The sequence below is a fragment of the Pinus tabuliformis genome, chromosome 1_2, assembly GCF_031772625.1.
Source record: "Pinus tabuliformis cultivar Carrire ecotype Pingquan chromosome 1_2, CPIR1, whole genome shotgun sequence".
Taxonomy (NCBI): Eukaryota; Viridiplantae; Streptophyta; class Pinopsida; order Pinales; family Pinaceae; genus Pinus; species Pinus tabuliformis.
The window spans coordinates 867,932,348-867,951,238 of NC_142298.1; the positions used below are offsets into that span (position 1 = coordinate 867,932,348).

Sequence of the window (18,891 nt, forward strand, 5' to 3'; positions counted from 1 at the left end):
GTTTTACTTTTTGATGATATTCTTGATCTACCTTGATGTAATTTCATGAACATGATGTAATTTTGGCACATTTTTACTTTTTTTATTAGATTCATTCACTAAAAAGTGAAAAACAACTGAATGAATCAGTTTCCTAACATATAGAGGCAAGTTGTTTCATTGCCTATTTTTCAGTTCCTTGTTTAGATATGGTTGAAACAGCTCCTAGAATGATGATCTCGACCCCTAGAGGCATGGGAATTAGTTAGGCTTGCCTATATCATGTAATTTCTCAGTCATTTTCATGGTTGGAGACTTGGGATTGCTTGGCACTCCATTGTACATTTGATTTCTGCATTTTTGGCAAAGGAAAGACCAGGGTTTTGCAACACTTGTTGGGATCCTTGTGGCTTTGTGTTTTGATGGTGTTTTTCTTCATGTAAATGAAATTTCATTGATGTTTCATGTATGCCATTTCCCTTCTCTTTACTTCTGAAATTAAACAAATTGAGTGACAAAGGTAGAATTCATGAGTTTATTGTGCTCTGCCTTAAACTTTGTTTATTTTTAAATGGTTTCATCTATTTGAAGAGGATTCTTGCAGCCTCTTGCCCTCTTCAGCTACTCAGCAGTCATCTCTATCCATTCATTTAATCTAAAGCATCAAAACTACTTCCTACCTTGCCCCAATCGGAACTCTGCAAAAATTTGGCCTCATCCCCGGACCCAAATTTGACTTTCCCTTTTCCAACAAAAAACCCCCAAAAAATCAAATCAAATCCTTGCACTTCATACCTAGCCTAAGATTAGTTGTTAAATCAGTCATCTCAAGCCCCAATCTGATTATATTTTGCTAAGGTTGACCCGGAGAGAGCCCTCTCCTATCCTCGTAGGGCTAGCTACGAGGCTGAGCATGGTTTGATGTGGACCTAGAATCTTGCATTTTCAGCATGAGGTAAATCTAGGCTCTAACAGGGTGGCTTCACCAAGGACGAGATCTTTGCATGAGTTAGTAGTGTCACCTTCCATTTAACATCAAGCCCTTTACAGATGAGGTATTTTGTGACATTGCTCCCCTTGAAGTTTGTGATGTATTATTAGGACAACCATAGTTGTGGAAGTGACATGTTGTGTATGAATCAAGGCCCCATGCTGTTATTGTTACTTTGGGAAATAAGTTGTACAGGATACCGAAGGTATCACCACCTATCGCCATGTCCTTGGATACTGCAAAATAATGTAGTAAGCTCATTTCCAAAACTAGGAAATTTGTTTTCCTGATGATACACCCTCAAGGAAAGAAGAATATGGTGTCCACGACCTCGAGACAGGGCCCCTCTGCACGAAAACTACAGATGGACAAGGTCGTGGATGATCTGATAGTCACCCTATGAGTGACCTTAGTTTGAAAATTTATTAAACAAAAGGTATTACAGACTCATGTGCTGGTGTGTGTGTTCTATGTCATTAAAACAACGGATCGATCAGATTTCCAGTACACAGAAAATAAGTGGAAAGACAGGAGAGAAACAGAGTAAGCAACACAAAGACACAAGAATTTTTAATAAGGAGTTCACCCTATTCTTGAGGGCTACCTCTCCGGTCCAGCTCTCAGTGGTGGCCTTGTTTTATTGTGTCTTTAAGCAAAGTATTACACATACAAGCACTCAATGCGAGTTCTCCTGAAGCAGGTTTGCTTGGCAGAGTGGTTCTTGGATTCCCCAAGCCACTCGGAGTACAAAGACTCTTGTTGGTCCTACCAGCTCTGTAGCCCTTGGTCTACATTGGAAAGAGCCAACTGTGATGCTTGATCCATATAGATTCCTCTATGGTAAGGCTTGAATCTTCAAGCTCTCTGGAGCTCGATGCTGCCTGTGGTCAGCTCGGACCTCTATCTCCTCTGCTTTGCTTTACAGCTCTCTGTGTTCACTGTCTCTCTTAGTTGCTTGGACTCCTCAATTTGGGTTTCCAATTAACTCTTCTCTTCTCTCTGTGTCCCTCTCTGTCTCTCTTTTTCCAACTGTCTCTGTTCATGGCTTTAGTCATTCGATCCCTATGCCTGTTCAGTTCCTCTCCCGCCTGCGGTGATTCACCTTCTACAGCTATGCTTGGAATGCCTTGTTCAGCGTCAGCACGAATGCTCAGGCAATGGCCACGTGTCTCCATCTAACCGGTGCCAGCACGCTCCGTCAGTTCATTTCTTCTGTTACGTCGTGTATGCATTCTTTCTCCATCGTGACAATCAAACAGACTCCAAATCTCCTTAGAACTCGGTTTAATCCCCTGTCGCTTCCGCTTCCTCCATCAGGCACAATCTCAGTCATTCGATCTGGGCTCCTCTAGATCCAACGTCATACGCACATTGAGCGCAGTTGACTTGCTCGACCGATAGCGTGCAATCAACGACGGTTTTTCTCTCACCTCCGCTTCCATGCATCGATCACTGAGTGGGATCACTCCGCTCTCCTCCAAAACCTCTTACCATTCAAGGGCGCCCAAATCATTACTGTCGGTTTTCCAGAGCACGGGTCCCACCTTTGTCCTTTAGCGCTCTTTTTTGTTTCTCCGCCCGCGGTTCTCCAGCTCCCAACGCGACCGAGTTCTTAAGGCTCTTCCACTTTGGCCCTGTAATCGCGCATCAAAATCGCCTCCTTTTCCCGATCCAGGGCTCCCAGGGGCTACTTTGACCTCCTGTGCAGTCTCCATGGGCCTCGGTCAACGTGCTTTGACCGAGGTCCTCATCGTTCTATGTTGGTGGCCATTGCCACTGGTTCAAGGCATATTTGATCGTTGTTTTGGAATTTTCAAGGATTTGTTCAACGCGAAACAGTCAAGGTTCTCGATAGTCTTTTGTGGATCCAATTTGGATCACGGCCTTCTCACTGAAAAAGCTTTTGGTCCACCAAAAGATGGTTTTCTTCAAGCATCGACTAAGTGAGGAAACTACGGTCTCACTTGTCCAATCTCAATCCACTTCACACTGCTTGACTTCGAACCTTTAAGCCCAATCCTAAGGTATTCCACTTGTCCACTACGCGTCGTCCTTACCTTCCTGTCCAGCACTGTATCTTCCTGCAATTCATTAAGATATTCAGGTAGCAGGTCGTCAACCGAAGGTAATTGACTCTGATCTTCGGGGTCCTCAATCATTGAAGGTTCAAACAACCTCAAACAGTCTGCATTCACGACTGAAGTAGATGTGCATGTAAGCTGGCAGCTCAAGGTCGAAGGCATTTTCACCAACCTTCTCAAGTATCCTGAAGCGTCCATACCTGATAGGTTTTAGCTTTTTACCTTCACCTTGCATCCTCTCCTTGCTGATATACAGCCAGACTTGGTCTCCAACTTGAAAACTATGCTCCATCCGATGCTTATCATGCCTAGCCTTGTACTTGGTCTGGCTCTTTTCCAGCTATTCCTGTACTGCCTGGTCGATCTCCTGGATTTGTTAAATGAACCTAGTTTCCTTGTGCACATCACTGTGTCTATCAACCATGGTATCTTTACCAAAGACAAAATCCAAAGGAGACCTCAGTACGAAACCAAATCAGGTCTCAAAAGGAGATCTTTGTGTAGAAGAGTTTTTGGCTCTATTGTAAGCATGTTGCACATAACACAAGTGTTCATCCCAAAGCTTAGGGTGTTTGCTGCAATATCCTCTCAATAACTGGATCATTGTCCTGTTAACTACTTCTGTCTGGACATCTGTTTTTGGATGAAAAGTTGTGCTTTTCTTCAACTTGGTGTCCATTAGTTCCCATAGACTTGACCAAAACTTCCCCACAAATCGGGTGTCTCGATCAGATACAATAGAAGTGGGTAATCCGAAATGAACCCATACATGTTCAAAAAATAATTTTGCAGTTTGTTCAACTGTAATCTGTTTACTACAGGGTATCAAAATACACATTTTGCTGAATCTATCCACAACAACATACAGATAATCATGACCTTTCCTAGATTTGGGTAGTCCTCCAACAAAATCCATGGAAATGCTTTCCCAAGGGTGAGAAGGAACTGGTAATGGAGTGTATAAGCCTAGTTTTCTGTTGTTGGGCTTGCTTTTTGCACACATAGCACACCCCTTTACATATCTAGAAACTGTTTCATTCTTTTTCGGCCAATAGCAGAACCTTTGCAGCTGTGCAGCTATTTTACTTACCCCAAAGTGACCTGATAACAGAGAAGTGTGGGCTTCCCTAATTATCTTTACTCTCTCAGTTTGTGGAATGCAGAGTTTCCCACAATGATATAAGAGTCGGTCCTTCACATGATAGTCCAATTCTTCTACTATTTTGCCTTGACTCAAAGTTGCATATACATCTTGAAGGTCAGTGTCCTGAGCATACTGTTCTATGTAGCTTTCATGCAGCACAGAATTATGCTTAAGTATGGTAGATGCATTTATAATGGGTCTTGATAACATATCTGCAACCTTTTTATGTATGCCCTTTTTATATCTGATGACTAAATGAAACTGTTGTAGAAAACCCATCCATCTGTAATGTCTTGATTGTTGCAACTTAGTTTGGGAGTGTAGATATTGAAGTGGTTGATGATTAGTGTGTATTACTGTTTCTTTGCCCATTAAGTAATGTTTCCACTTTTTCACACTCTGAACTAATGCATACAATTCTTTATCATAGGTAGGATAATTAACTAATGCAGGATTAAAAGTCGCAAAATGATAACATATGGGTTTACCGTGTTGTGTCAACACTTCTCCCATGGCATAGTCACTGGCATCAGTTTGGATCTCAAATGGTCTTTGTAGATCTGGTAGTGCTAGTACAGGTGCTATACTAATCTTTTCTTTCAAGGTGTCGAAGGATTTATGTTGTTTGCCTCCCCACTGGAACACCTTGTTCAATCCTGTCAAAGCATGTAATGGAGCTGCAATTGAGAAAAAAATTGAAATGAACTTCTTCCAGTATTGTGCTGCTCCTAAGAAGCTTCTCACTTCTGTAGCAGACTAGGGTTTAGGCTAGTTTACAATGACTGCCACTTTAGAGGGATCTATTTTCAGTTTACCTCCCCTTACTATGTGACCCAAATAATTTAGAGAGGTTTTGCCAAATTCACATTTGGAGAGTTTAACATAAAGCTTTTCTCTTCTCAAAACATCTAATTTCTGCTTAACATGATTTAAATGTTCTTCCCACATTTTACCAAAAATCATAATGTCATCTAGATACACAATAACAAAATCATCAAGAAAAGGTCTGAGTACATCATTCATTAATCTCATGAAAGTAGCAGGAGCATTAGTTAGGCCAAAAGGCATAACCAGCAATTCGTACAATCCCGGCATTGTTTTGAAAGCGGTCTTCCATGCATCTTTCTCTACAACTCTGACTTGATGGTATCCACTGTGCAAATCCAGCTTAGTGAAATAGAAAGCTTCCTTCAATTGATCTGAAAGATCATCTATGTGAGGAAGGGGATAACTATTTTTTATTGTTATCTTATTTAGTGCTCGGTAGTCAATTCACATTCTCCATGAGCCATCTTTCTTTCTCACCAAGACGATGGGTGACCCACATGGTGATGTGCTAGGCCTGATGAACCCTTTCTTGAGAAACTCCTGCACCTGCTTCTTGATTTTAGCATTCTCTAAAGCAAACAACCTGTACATCCCAATGTTAGGCAAAGGAACATATTGCTACAAAATAATATTATGTACTATTCCCTTTTTGGGTGGCAAACCTTTAGGTTCTTGAAATAAGACATCATACTCTGAAACAATCTTTTCTATATCATCATGCTGATCAGCATTACAGCACCCAAATGCATTGGTTTCATCAAATTTCCTTTCCTTTACAACCATTAGTAAGAACTTTTTGTATGAATTTATCATTCTTTTCATCTATCCTGAGTTGATGAGAGTATAGTTATTTTTGAGCTTATGAGCCCTTACAAAGTATTCAATTCCATCTTTAACAAGTAGATACTTGGATTTCAGAGATCTGTGGTTTGTGTTATTTGAATTTTTGATCGGAGAATCCACAGTAATGGAGTTTTTACACCAACGTTTCGAATCCCAAATGGGATCCATCATCAGGGAAAAAGTAGATACTTGTTCTGAGCTCTATAGAAAATAGCTTTTCTATCATACAAGTAGGGACTTCCTAAAACAATTCCACATATATCTAAAGGAATTACATCTAACTCAACCTCATCTACAAAAGCTGACCCAAAAGAAAACTTGAGTTTGCACTGTCTAGTCACTTGTAGTTGTGCTTTATCATTCAACCATCCTAGTGGGTATGGCTTCTTATGAGGTGTAGTTGCTAATCCCAATTTCATTACAATTTCTTCAGAAATCAAATTTACTTGTGAGCCACTATCAAACAAAGTATCAATATTTTGATTTTTGGAAACAACTCGAATATGGAAAAGCTCATGTTTTTTTCTCTCATTTTCTTCATCAATAATAGATTGAGCAGAATTACTAGTAGATGCTTCAGAATTATTACCTTTTATACCTATGGTTGCATTGATTGTTTCATCTCCCGAGTCTGACCCCAAATCTTTCTGAACAGCTGTAGCAGTCTTCTTCTTCTTGCCCTCGGACTCCTTAGGTCTCAACTCTGGATGCAGAATCCAATAGTGCTCATCATCATGCCCCTCCTTTTTACAGTGAGTGCATGAAGCTTTGCCTTTTTGTGCAGTGTTAGCCTTCCTTTCTTTCCACTTTTTCTTCCTCTTCTCCTTGCTCTTGCTTACAGTGGGTTGGGATGGTCCCCCCAACTTTTGGATTTCCATTCTTTCCTGTGGCTTCTAGATGAGTGGCTTGTACAGATACCTCATCTATACTAGTGGGATTAAACATGAGGATGGTGCCTCATGTAGCTGTGTAGACCACCAATGTACTTCAAAAGAGTCCCTGGTGAGTCTAATGAGATAACCAACATCAATGCTCTCTTTCTAAACTCTTGAGTATGCCCTTGTACACTTTGCCCTTTCAACTGTCGAAGAGTTTGCCAACTCATCATGTCTTGTTTCATGTAGGCCAATGGATAGAACTGCTTTTTGATGGCAGCAACAAATTCACTCCAGACAAATATGGTCTTACTGTGCTTCTGCATATCAGCTTGGGTTCTGCCTTCCCACCAAATTAAGGCAGTGCCTCCTAGGCATAGGCTTGCTAGCTGAATCTTACTCTTGTCTGAGTCTATGTTTTGTACCCTGCAATACACATCAATTTGTCTTATCCAATTGTCCAACTTTTGAGCATTTAGCTCTCCATCATATATAGGAAAATCAAATTTAACATCTAACTTAATCAAAGATGCTTTCTTATTATGCACAGGGCTATTAGGAGGTGTGAGAAAGATTTCCTCTTTCCCCTTTCCTCTGGAGTGGTCATGGAAATGAGACTCATCTTTTTCTTTATCTTGTTTAGAGCCTAATGAATCTTCATCCCTATGCTTTCTAAATTCCCTATACATTTCTTCTACCATAGAATTTATGGCTAGGAAACTTTCTATGAATTGAGGGTCTAGCCCTATAGAACCTTCCTCTGACATTGTCTTCCGAGAATAGACTCTCCCAATTTCAAGATTAGTTTCCACCAACTCTTCTACTCCTAAATTGAGCCTTGATCTAGTGAGAATTCACAGCCAAACCAACACAAGCTTGTCTAACCTTACGGCCTAGAGCTCTGATACCACTTGATCTGATAATCACCCTATGAGTGACCTCCGTTTGAAAATTTATTAAACAAAAGGTATTACAGACTCATGTGTTGGTGTGTGTTTTCTGTGTCATTGAAACAATGGATCGATCAGATTGCCAATACATAGAAAATAAGTGGAAAGACAGCAGAGAAACACAGTAAGCAACACAAAGACACAAGAATTTTTAATAAGGAGTTCACCCTATTCTCGAGGGCTACATCTCCGGTCTAGCTCTCAATGGTGGCCTTGTTTTAATGTGTCTTTAAGCAGAGTATTACACATACGGGGATTTAATGCGAGTTCTCCTAAAGCAGGATTGCTTGGCAGGGTGGTTCTTGGATTCCCCAAGCCACTCGAAGTACACAGACTCTTGTTCGTCCTACCAGCTCTGTGACCCTTGGTCTACAGTGGAAAGAGCCAACTGCGATGCTCGATCCAAACAGATTCCTCTATGGGAAGGCTTGAATCTTCAAGCTCTCTAGTGCTCGATGTTGCCTGTGGTCAGCTCGGCCCTCTGTCTCCTCTGCTTGGCTTTACTGCTCTCTGTGTTCAATGTCTCTCTTAGTTTCTTGGACTCCTCCCAATTTGGGTTTCCAATTAACTCTTCTCTTCTCTTTATCTCCCTCTTTGTCTCTCTTTTTCCGACTGTCTCTGTTCATGGCTTTAGTCATTCGATCCCTATGCCTATTCGGTTCCTCTCCTGCCTGCGACAATTCACCTTCTGCACCTGCACTTGGAATTCCTTGTTCGGCATCAGCACAAACGCTCAGGCAGTGGCCACGTGTCTCCATCTAACTGGTGACAGCACGCTCTGTTGGTTCGTTTCTTCTGTTACATTGTGTACGCATTCTTTCTCCACCGTGGCAATCAAACGGACTCCAAATCTCTTTAGAACTCGGCTTAATCCCCTGTCGATTCCGCTTCCTCCATCGGGCGCAATCTCAGCCGTACGATCTGGGCTCCTCCAGATCCAACGTCATATGCACGTCGAGCGTGGTTGACTTGTTCGACCAATAGCGCGCGTTCAACGACAGTTTTTCTCTCACCTTTGTTGACACACATCGATCACTGAGTGGGATCGCTCCACTCTCCTCCAAAACCTCTTACCGTTCAAGGGTGCCCCGATCAATACCGCCAGTTTTCTAGAGCGTGGGTCCTGCCTTTGTCCTTTAGCACTTTTTTTTGTTTCTCCGCCCGTGGTTCTTCGGCTCCCAACGTGATCGAGTGCTTAAGGATCTTCCACTTTGGCCCTATAATCGCACATCAAAATCGCCTCCTTTTCCTGATCCAGGGCTCCCAGGGGCTTCTTTGACCTCCTGCGCAGTCTCCATGGGCCTCGATCAGCGTGCTTTGACCGAGGTCCTCGTCGTTCTACGTTGGCGGCCATTGCCACTAGTTCAAGGCATCTTTGATCGTTGTTTTGGAATTTTCAAGGATTTTTTCAACGCGATACAGTCAAGGTTCTTGACAGCCCTTTGTGGATCCAATTCAGATCAATGGAGGAGTATAAGGACATCTTTACCTCCCCCGTAGGGGTTCCTCTACACTATCAGGTCAAGAACTGCATTGATCTGACCCCAGGTGCACCGTTGCCCAATGGACCAATCTATCGACGCTCTGTTCTAGAGAACAATGAAATGAAGAGGTAGATTTAGGCGCTACTGCAGAAAGGCCACATCCGTCCGAGTTCATCAGTGTGTGTGAGCTTGATCATGTTGATACAAAAGAAGGATGGGACTTGGAGACTCTGTATTGACTATCGGGCACTAAAAAAGATCAATGTCCGTAATAGGTACTCGATCCCACAGCTTGATGACCTCCTGGACCAACTAAAGGGGTAAAAATATTTTAGCAAGATCAATTTGAAGTCAGGATATCACTAGGTACCAATCGAACACTTCGATGTGTGGGAGGCTGCCTTCAAAGCCAAGGAGGGCCTTTTCGAATGGTTGTTTATGCATTTTAGATTGATGAATGCTCCTAGAACCTTCATGAGGCAAATGGATGACATATTGCATTCATTCACCAACTCATTTGTAGTGGTATACTTGGATGACATCTTGATCTTTAGCCAGATTTGGGAAGAGCACCTCCACCACATCCGACAGGTTCTCCAAACACTGTGGCAACACAAGTTATGTGCCAATTTGGATAAATGCAATTTTGGCATGACCTAGGTTCAGTATCTCGGATACATTATTGATGAATAGGGGGTGCATGTGAATCTAGCCAAGATCCAAGTCATTCAGGATTGGCCATCTCCAACCACTCTGACAGAGCTCTGCATCTTTCTAGGTCTTGCCAACTTCTACCGCGGTTCATGTTGGGATTTTCTCATATCACTTGGCCCTTGAGTCAAGTCACTAAGGGAGGAGTGAAAGCAAAATTCTTTTGGTTTGAATCTCAATAGAAGGCATTCACAGAGCTGAAAGATCGCCTCTGCATGGCACCAGTGATCGCATTACTAGACTTGCAACAACCATTTGAGGTTGAGACAGATGCCTCTAACTATGCTATTGGGGTAGTCCTTAGTCAACACAGGCATCCAGTGGCATATCACAGTCAGATACTTTCAGACACAGTCCGGAAGTATCCCACTTATGACAAAGAGATGTATTCCATTGTGCAGGCCTGCCAACAATGGAAGCATTACATTTTGGGGAAGAAAACAATCATCCACACAAACCACTGACCCCTACAGTTCATATAGACCCAAGGGAAATTGCAGAATGATCACCATAAGAAGTGGTCCACATACCTGCAACAATTCCAATTGAATATCAAGTATAAGAAGGGCAGCAACAATAATGTTGCAGATTTCCTCAGTCGACCACCGATCATGGCATTAACCACTGTGCTCAACTCTTGTGGGCATGAGACTTCTAATTGGCCACTCTACATAAGTGACCCAGAATTTGGCCACACATACCAGACACTCTTGGAGGGTCAGCATGTTCCATATTTTCGCCTCCAAGATGCCTTGTTATGCCACCTGGGTCACCCTTGTGTTCCTTAAAATGAGTGTGCCAAGATGATTTGGGAAGCACACTACAATCGAGCTATTGGGCATTTCAGGGTCGAGAAAACAGTGGCAGTACTACAAAAGTATTTCTATTGGCTGAATCTTCAACAAGATGTTTCGAAGTACATCAGATCATGCATTCCCCGTGCCATTTCCAAACTGACCATCAAGAAGCAAGGCCTCTATACCCCACTGCCTACCCCTAGTCAACCTTGGGAATCCATCTCCATGGATTACATGTCAGGCCTTCCTTCCACTAAGCATGGAAATGACTGTGTTTTTTTGGTTGTCGACAGGTTCTCGAAGATGGCCATTATGGTGGCCTACAAGAAGAATATGACAGGAGAAGCCACTGCTAAACTCTTCTTTGAATGAGTGTGGGTACACTTTGGGATCCCACGGTCTATCATCTCAAATCAGGACAGCAGGTTCCTCAGTACATTTTGCTCCAGTCTCTGGTCGATGCTGGACACCAAACTCACTAAGTCCATAGCCTTCCATCCTCAAACTGATGGCTAGACAGAGGTTGTCAACAGGAAGATCGTACACATTCTATGCATGTACAACTCAAAGCATCCACACACATGGGACGAGAGCCTCCCCTATGTTCAGCACAACTACAACCAGGCTCTCCACAGCTGGACTGGGTACAACCATTTTCGGGTGGGCTTGGGATTCCAGCCACTATGTCCCATTGATGTGGCCATGCCATTACAACTACTCCCGCAGATTCGACTCATGTCCAGTCCGAAACAGATAAGGAAAACAACTTCATTGAGCACATCCAATATATTCGCCAGAAGTTCCATGAAATTCTAGAGAAATCAAATGCCAAGTATAAGCAGAGACATGATCAACATCGGGTGCCATACACATTTCAGGTGGACGACAAAGTTTGGTTGCATTTGCAAAAGGAACGCCTTACCAGAGCCTATCAGAAACTCAGACCACTCCGATATGGTCCTTACACAATTACCAAGGTTGTGGGAGACAATGCATTTGAGCTTAGCATTCCCCCATTCCTTGGCCTGCACCCAGTGTTCAATGTGGACCACCTTTGGCCATACTTTCCACCATTACTAGACACATCTGACATTGTATAATAGCTCACACCCACAGAGTTAAATCCAGATTGCATGGAACAAGCTACAACTAATCAGATCATGGACACATAGATCAAGCGCACTCGCCAACAGAATATCCAACTGTATTGAGTTGTCAAAGTAGGCCAACTCCTTCACCATGGCAAGTGGATCACCAGGGACCAAGTTCAGCAAAACTTGCCTCATCTCATGGAGGAACTCAACGCAATGGGGACCATTGCTTCCTAAGGGGGGAGGAATGATCCAGGTGGATATTAGTGGCCACCTGCCAAGTCCACTTGGACCCCCACCATTGTTTCTTTTAGCTTTTCAGTTTCCTTTATTGTAGCAAAATTTACTATTTTTAGTAGTTTCTCAGGTCCTGAACTTCCAGAGCCGTTTTGAGGCCCTAAACGACGTTTTTTGGGAAAAATGGGAGAAACATGGGACCATGTTCAAATGTTTTGCTTTCCAAAGTTGTAGCTCTCAGATAGATCTTTCTAACAAGATATTATGCACGTCAAACGGAGATCATATGCCAAAGTTATGACCCCGGGAAGTTGATGTACCAATTTACCCAAATGGAGCCCAAAGTTTGGCGTTTCATCTTCTAGCGTTAGGTTTTTGGATGTTTAGGGTTTCCATTGTTTCTCAATAATAAATAGGCCTTTGAGCCTCATTGTAAGATAGTTCAGAGGCATGTAGCCGCCACATCTCTTCTTAAAGATAAGCTACTATCGCCCTAGCTGGTTCATTTCCATTGTTGTTTGTAAGCATATTTCAGTATTTTACATTAATGAAATGAAGTATTATTTCCGCTACATCTTTGTGTTTATTGTTGTCTATGTAATTTGTTGCGTTCCTATTTAAATCCAGATCATACTGGTAGCTTGCTCTTGGGATAATCTATTTAGCGAGGGGTTTTTCGAGAAGCTCGAAGCATTTATTTTGAAGCTTCACAGAAAAAGGATTGAATACATCAAGGAGATGAAGAAGCAATTTGTCCCATAGGCTATCTTTAGCCTCATGGACGCTAAAATTATTTCTTTCTTTCTTATGAATATAATAATATTAAGGAAAGATAATTCTTATTACATTAATAGGTTTTCTAGGGAGATATGTAATTCATTCATTTTTTAATATGGAGTTGGCATTTTTATTATTTTTTATTATAATCATAACATTGTCAAAGCATCTTTAAGGTAGTGACAATGTTATGAATATAATAATAAATAAATAATAAGTAATAGTTAAATGATAACATATATTTTATTATTATTTATTATTTATTATTATATTTATAACATTGTGACTCCCTTAGAGATGCTTGGTAACATTATGAATATAATAATACTAGGGAAAGATAATTCTTATTACATTATTAGGTTTTCTTGGGAGATATGTAATTCATTCATTTTTTAATATGGAGTTGGCATTTTTATTATTTATTACTATATTCATAACATTGTCAAAGCATCTTTAAGGCAATGACAATGTTATGAATATGATAATAAATAAATAATAAGTACTAGTTAAATGATAACATATATTTTATTATTATTTATTATTATATTTATAACATTGTGACTCCCTTAGAGATGCTTGGTAACATTATAAATATAAAAATACTAGGGAAAGAGAATTCTTATTACATTAATAGGTTTTCTACAGAGATATGTAATTCATTCATTTTTTAATATGGATTTTCTATTTAATATTTAAAAAAATATTTATATTAAAAATAATTTTATATGGAGAAAGAGTGAGAACCTTATAGATATATTGGGGCATGCATTAATATTTTAATATATAGAATCTGAATCATAAAAAAAATATTTCAATATCAACTATGTATATACTATATAGATAAATTTTCTAAAGAAAGATTTGTAATTCATTATTTTTTAAAATGGAATTCACATATACCATATAGGTTAAAAATTATTTTATATATATATATAGAGAGAGAGAAGAGAAAGAGAGAGAGAGAGAGAGAGAGAGAGAGAGAGATGCATATGGATATATGTTTTCTACTTTCAAATATGATTGCAACATGTGTTAAAATTTTGATATATAAAATGTGAATCATAAATAAAATATTTTGATGTTATATATATTATATTAGCTAAAAAAGTTTAACATAAATTTTAAATATCGGGAAAGAGAGATTATTTATTACATAAATAGGATCTTTACCAAGATTTCTAATTCATTTATTTTTTAATATGGAATTGAAATATACCATATATATATCTATATATATATATATATATAAATAATGATGTAGGAGAAAATATTTCAAATATCTTATAGTCTATTGTGTCTATGTGTCCCTTGGGGAACACCTATACGAATTGTTTTTTTTGGTTAGCATTTGTGTCTTTTCCATTTAGGATGATTGTGTTCATGTCCTTAAGGGATTCTAGAAAAAGGCCTAGGTTTCGCCTTTGGAAAGGTTGTTTTTAGCCCGTGCATCCCTATTTTTTTTATGGAAAAGTCCCCCGTATAATGTATATAAGGTGCGTTTGTGAACCTCACATGCACAAAGAAAGCCGAAGAAAAAAGAGGAATTGTTCTTATTATGTTCTAACAAGTTTTATCCCATTTTTCATTATTATTACCATTCTTGTGTGAGGGTTATCATATGTGCTTTAATTTCCTTAAATGGTACATTCTGCAACAAAAGTAGCAATTAGTGTAATAGAAAATAGTCCAGAGCATAGGAATAAATTCATGGCCAATCATTGAATCATAGTATGTTTTCCTATAAGATTGTTTTATTATTAAGTTTGAATGATTGAGTGAGAATATGCATGCTGAAATCCCCTAGTGCATAATCTTTGTTAAAAAGGAGTCGAACTATCTTCTTGAATGTAAAGAAAACTCCTATGATAGCAATGAATATAACTAGCGATTGTCCCAAAAGGTACAAAGAGAGGCCGATAGGATTATTAAATTGGAATTGTTGAATTTTTCTAGACGAGTTAATTGGTTTGTGGAAAACCTTGTTTTTTTGGACTGGATCATTGTGCAATTACTTTTCAGAAACACATTGCATGTCTTATTTAATTTTAGAGTAAGTTAATTAGCCAAAACCAAGAGGTTAAGTTAATTACCCAAAATCAAGAAACCTCTATAGATGGCCAAGCATGTATGAAGAATACATCTCATTCATATGCAATACCAAATCCATCTTTTATTTTCTCTAAGTAAAATTTCAAAAGCATGAACACATGCCATTTCATATGCACAATAAACCCAACTTCTGAAATTTCAATGCTTGGATGCATCCCATTCATATGCTACACTAAACCCATATTTTCCTTAAATTTCAATCCATAAACACATCCATTCATGAGCTATAACAAAACCACAAAAAAAAAACCCAGCGCTGCGATGCCAGAGCATTATCCCCATTCAAAAGAAAAGAAGTAGCAAATATAAGCGCCAGTGTTCCACAGTCTTGACTGCGCAAACCAATCATTGCCATTTGAAAAATCAAGAGAATAAAGACGATGACCAGTTAAAGAGATGATAGTGACCCTTTTTCTGGCCTTCTTCTAAATATGCTGTGGAATAGTTGCTTAGACCAGTAGATTTTGGATATGGCCATGCACAACATATTCTATCATCAAGTTCTTCATCTGTGTAGATCTTCAAACCTTCTTAGTGGCATAATCCCAGCTTAATTGCTCTGCAGGGGTCTTTAATACCTCTAGTTGGCTCATCGGAATGGCCATGAAGCAGACTGGCAGCCTGCAAGAAGGTGCAGGCTTGTATAGAGACAGAACAACGATGGACCTGCAAATGCTTCCTTTAATGGAGGCATGATTCGAGGGAGAGGGCACAAAAACACACACTTCTACTACACTACTATAGTCAGTGATGTCAACTTTCATTACTACTGTTTAACATAATATGAAAATATCAACTATGTGGTATGTATATTTACTAAAAGAAGAGCAATAGCTAAATGTTTAACTAGGCCAACCTTGAGGTATGTGTGAATTGCTTTGTAGAGCTGATCATGAGCAGTCCTACTGAAGGATGGCAGAGTTTCCACGAAATACAAGAATTTAGTTTGGGAAATCCATGGACAGGCTGCAATTTCTGTAAGATATTCGTCCCAAATTTTGGAAACATTGCATACAGTGGGGTGATGCTCGAGGAACTGCAAGAACTGGAATTCCCTTCACTGTAAAGGGTACTGTAATCAGAATCATCCCCCACATCTGTTTGCAGAGACATAAACAGAGAAACTATATGTTGCATGTTTTCCACCTCGGGCGAAGTATCCACAACATAAATTTCTTCTTCACAAGGAGTCTTAGAATTGCTTCTATAACCATCATAAATTGTCTCCCTATCATCACCATTGTCATTCTTCTTCATCAATGGTAGTAAAAAATCTGCAAGCCTAGCCTGATCGAGCTAGCCTGCAATTCTGATTTCGAGCCTGAACCTGCACTCTTTTCCCACATTCCATGCAAAGGCACAGTGAAGTAGCCCAAACAGAAAGCTAACTGGCACTATGTCTTCTTTCTCCACGGGAAGCAGCCTAATGATAGATTCTAGTACATTTTTCATTTCAGAGTCCTTGCCCTTCATGCGACCGTGGGGTTTAATCACGTCATAAACACAGCTATCAACGTACAGAACCAGAGCTTGGTCGATGAATCCCTCATAATTCCCCCTACCTCCGAATCGACTCCATTATCTGGCGAAAGTAATCGATTGGGAGCATTAACAGGTCTTCGATTAGCCAGTCTTTCTCGTAATTCTCCATGTGACGACCTCCATCAAACCCAAGCTCCATGGGTGTCAAAGGAATCGATGTGGACCCCTGCTTCTCATTCATGATTCCGGAGCAGGCCAACAGCGCCAGCGCCTCAACACAGGTGCTAACGATTTCTAGCTCCCGGGGTATGGGATGAAGCTCCTCGCAGCTCCGAAGAGCTTCAATGGTATCGTCCCAGTTTTTTAGTATAACGTCTTGGAAATACAGTTGACTTCTTCTGTAGAGATTCCCTCTGTATTGCTCCTCCGTCATTTCAAAGAACTCTGAAGCACATCGTATGGCAGCAACGGTGGACTATCCCATGATGATGGTAGAGTCGTAGCAATAAGCTGTTATTAGCTCAAAAATCCTAGCCCCGCCAGGAGGGTTCAAATAAATCTCTTTGGCATCCATGAGCTCCCTTTTGAAATACCCGCTTCTGGAAACCAAAGGGAACTGCCAACGCAAAAAAACACAAGTATTTGCATGCATTGGTACTGAGATTAGAAAAATCCTTCAGAATTTAAGGAGACCAGGACTGGTTTGTATACCTTATGAAGCTCAAAACTGCAACCTAAGATGTGAATTGTAACACTGGTTGGAAAACCAATAGCTTTGTACCTGTGGATACCAGATTATGTCTCATTTTCAGTTTCACGGCATTCATGGCATCTCAGAATGAAAAGCACGTCTTTGTATCATTAAATAGTGAAATTTACAAACCATACACATCTTTTGCAGATCTTTCAATCTGGATGCAAGATAGAATATGCTGTGCATGGCCATATCCAAAATCTACTGGTCTAAGCAACAACCATCTGATCCATGACATCCAAGATACTGATGGTTATCCTATTTTGAACTTGAAGGCTATTTGTTTTCAAATCAGTGTTGGCATGGCAAAGAAAGGCTCGGTCATCAGCAAATTGGCAAAATGGGAAAAATAACAGTGAAATTAAATATTAAAACCTTGTTTTACCCTCAATTATGTCATTTTTTTCCTGAGAATATACACATCAGTCTCTTCATACGCATACTCCAGATGCAAATCATTTCTTCATACGCATACTCCAGATGCAAATCCTCATGGGTACTTTCTCCACAGTGAAATAATTAGGACAAATCTGCCAAAAAGGCTGATGGGCTTCTATAGATCGTATCTGATAACCTAATAGAATTACAGTATTCGCTCCAGAAAGCCCATTCATGGTGGAAATCAAAGGCTCCATAGTATTCTCCAAATAAACAACATTCGTGACAACAATGAAATCAAATGAAGGCTTAAGTACCTGAATCTGCTTCTCGTTGTTCCAATAGAGCTGTGAAATCTTCACTCTTCCAACGCCGGATCCCGGTTTTCTGGCCAAGGCGAGGGAGGTCGCTGTCGTGTTTTTCTTCACGTTGTGTTTGACGGTGGGCAGAATGGGGGCGATGTCAGTCAAGACCATGTCGAGGCCGAGTAGGGCCAGGTCCATTCCGGCGACGCCGCAGCCAGTCTCGAGTTTGATTCTGTGTTTGTTCTTGAATTGGAAGATTTGGGCATATATGGGATTGGGGTTCGAGGTTGGGGTGAGGAGGCAGCGTTTCACGAATTTGACGAGGACGAGGGAGTAGGCCAGACGGAGGTGCCGACGTGGATAGAAATAACCACTGGTAGACCAAAGAAATTATTAGGCCAAGAGTGACAAAGAATGGGAAAAAGCAGTAAAAATATCTTCAAGAGATAAAAGAATGGGAAAAAGCAATAAAAATATCTTGCCATGTCACGGAGGTGAAAAGAAGGCAACTCCACTGATATTTGGAAAAAGCAGTGACATTTCAAATCAACGGTTGAAAGTGTCTCCCCTGATCGAACGACGCATGATAAAAGTGTTGACGATTGTTGATGCATAGGAAGGCCTATCAGCCTAATTAATGATAAGTTATCAACTTTCAAGAAAAGAACCGTGGCGGTGGGACAGTAGTCAGAGGTTGGCCCTCCAACCCATTTTTCATTCCTTAGAATTCATAATTCGAGAACGAGTCTGACCTTTGCTTTGTGGGTCCTGGTAGCCAGTTAGAAGTCGAGATTGGCTAGCTTAAGAAGTCAACGAATGGGAAGAAGTCATGACACCAACCTCAAGTCAGGTATGAAGCCTTGACTTGGAAGGCCAATAGATATATTCAGGGTGACATCGCACTTCCGAAAAATTCCTGACCCAGAGATACTCACAGTTCCGACTCCCAACCCGTCTAAGAAACTGAGCGTGGGAAACATGAAATTTATGTTTTGGGTTTGATTCATGAAAGGAGGAAAGAGATTCCAAAAGGGGATTCCGCGTGGAAGTAGAAAATGAGGACACATGGAGACAT

General features: G+C 40.4%; 2 pseudogenes; both read right to left on the reverse strand.

Moving 5' to 3' along the window:
- Positions 1 to 15,428: 15,428 nt before the first annotated feature.
- Positions 15,429 to 17,371, reverse strand: LOC149208694 (BTB/POZ domain-containing protein At5g48800-like; annotated as a pseudogene).
- Positions 17,372 to 17,524: 153 nt separating this feature from the next.
- LOC149208695 (uncharacterized) lies at positions 17,525 to 18,527 on the reverse strand (annotated as a pseudogene).
- Positions 18,528 to 18,891: the final 364 nt, after the last annotated feature.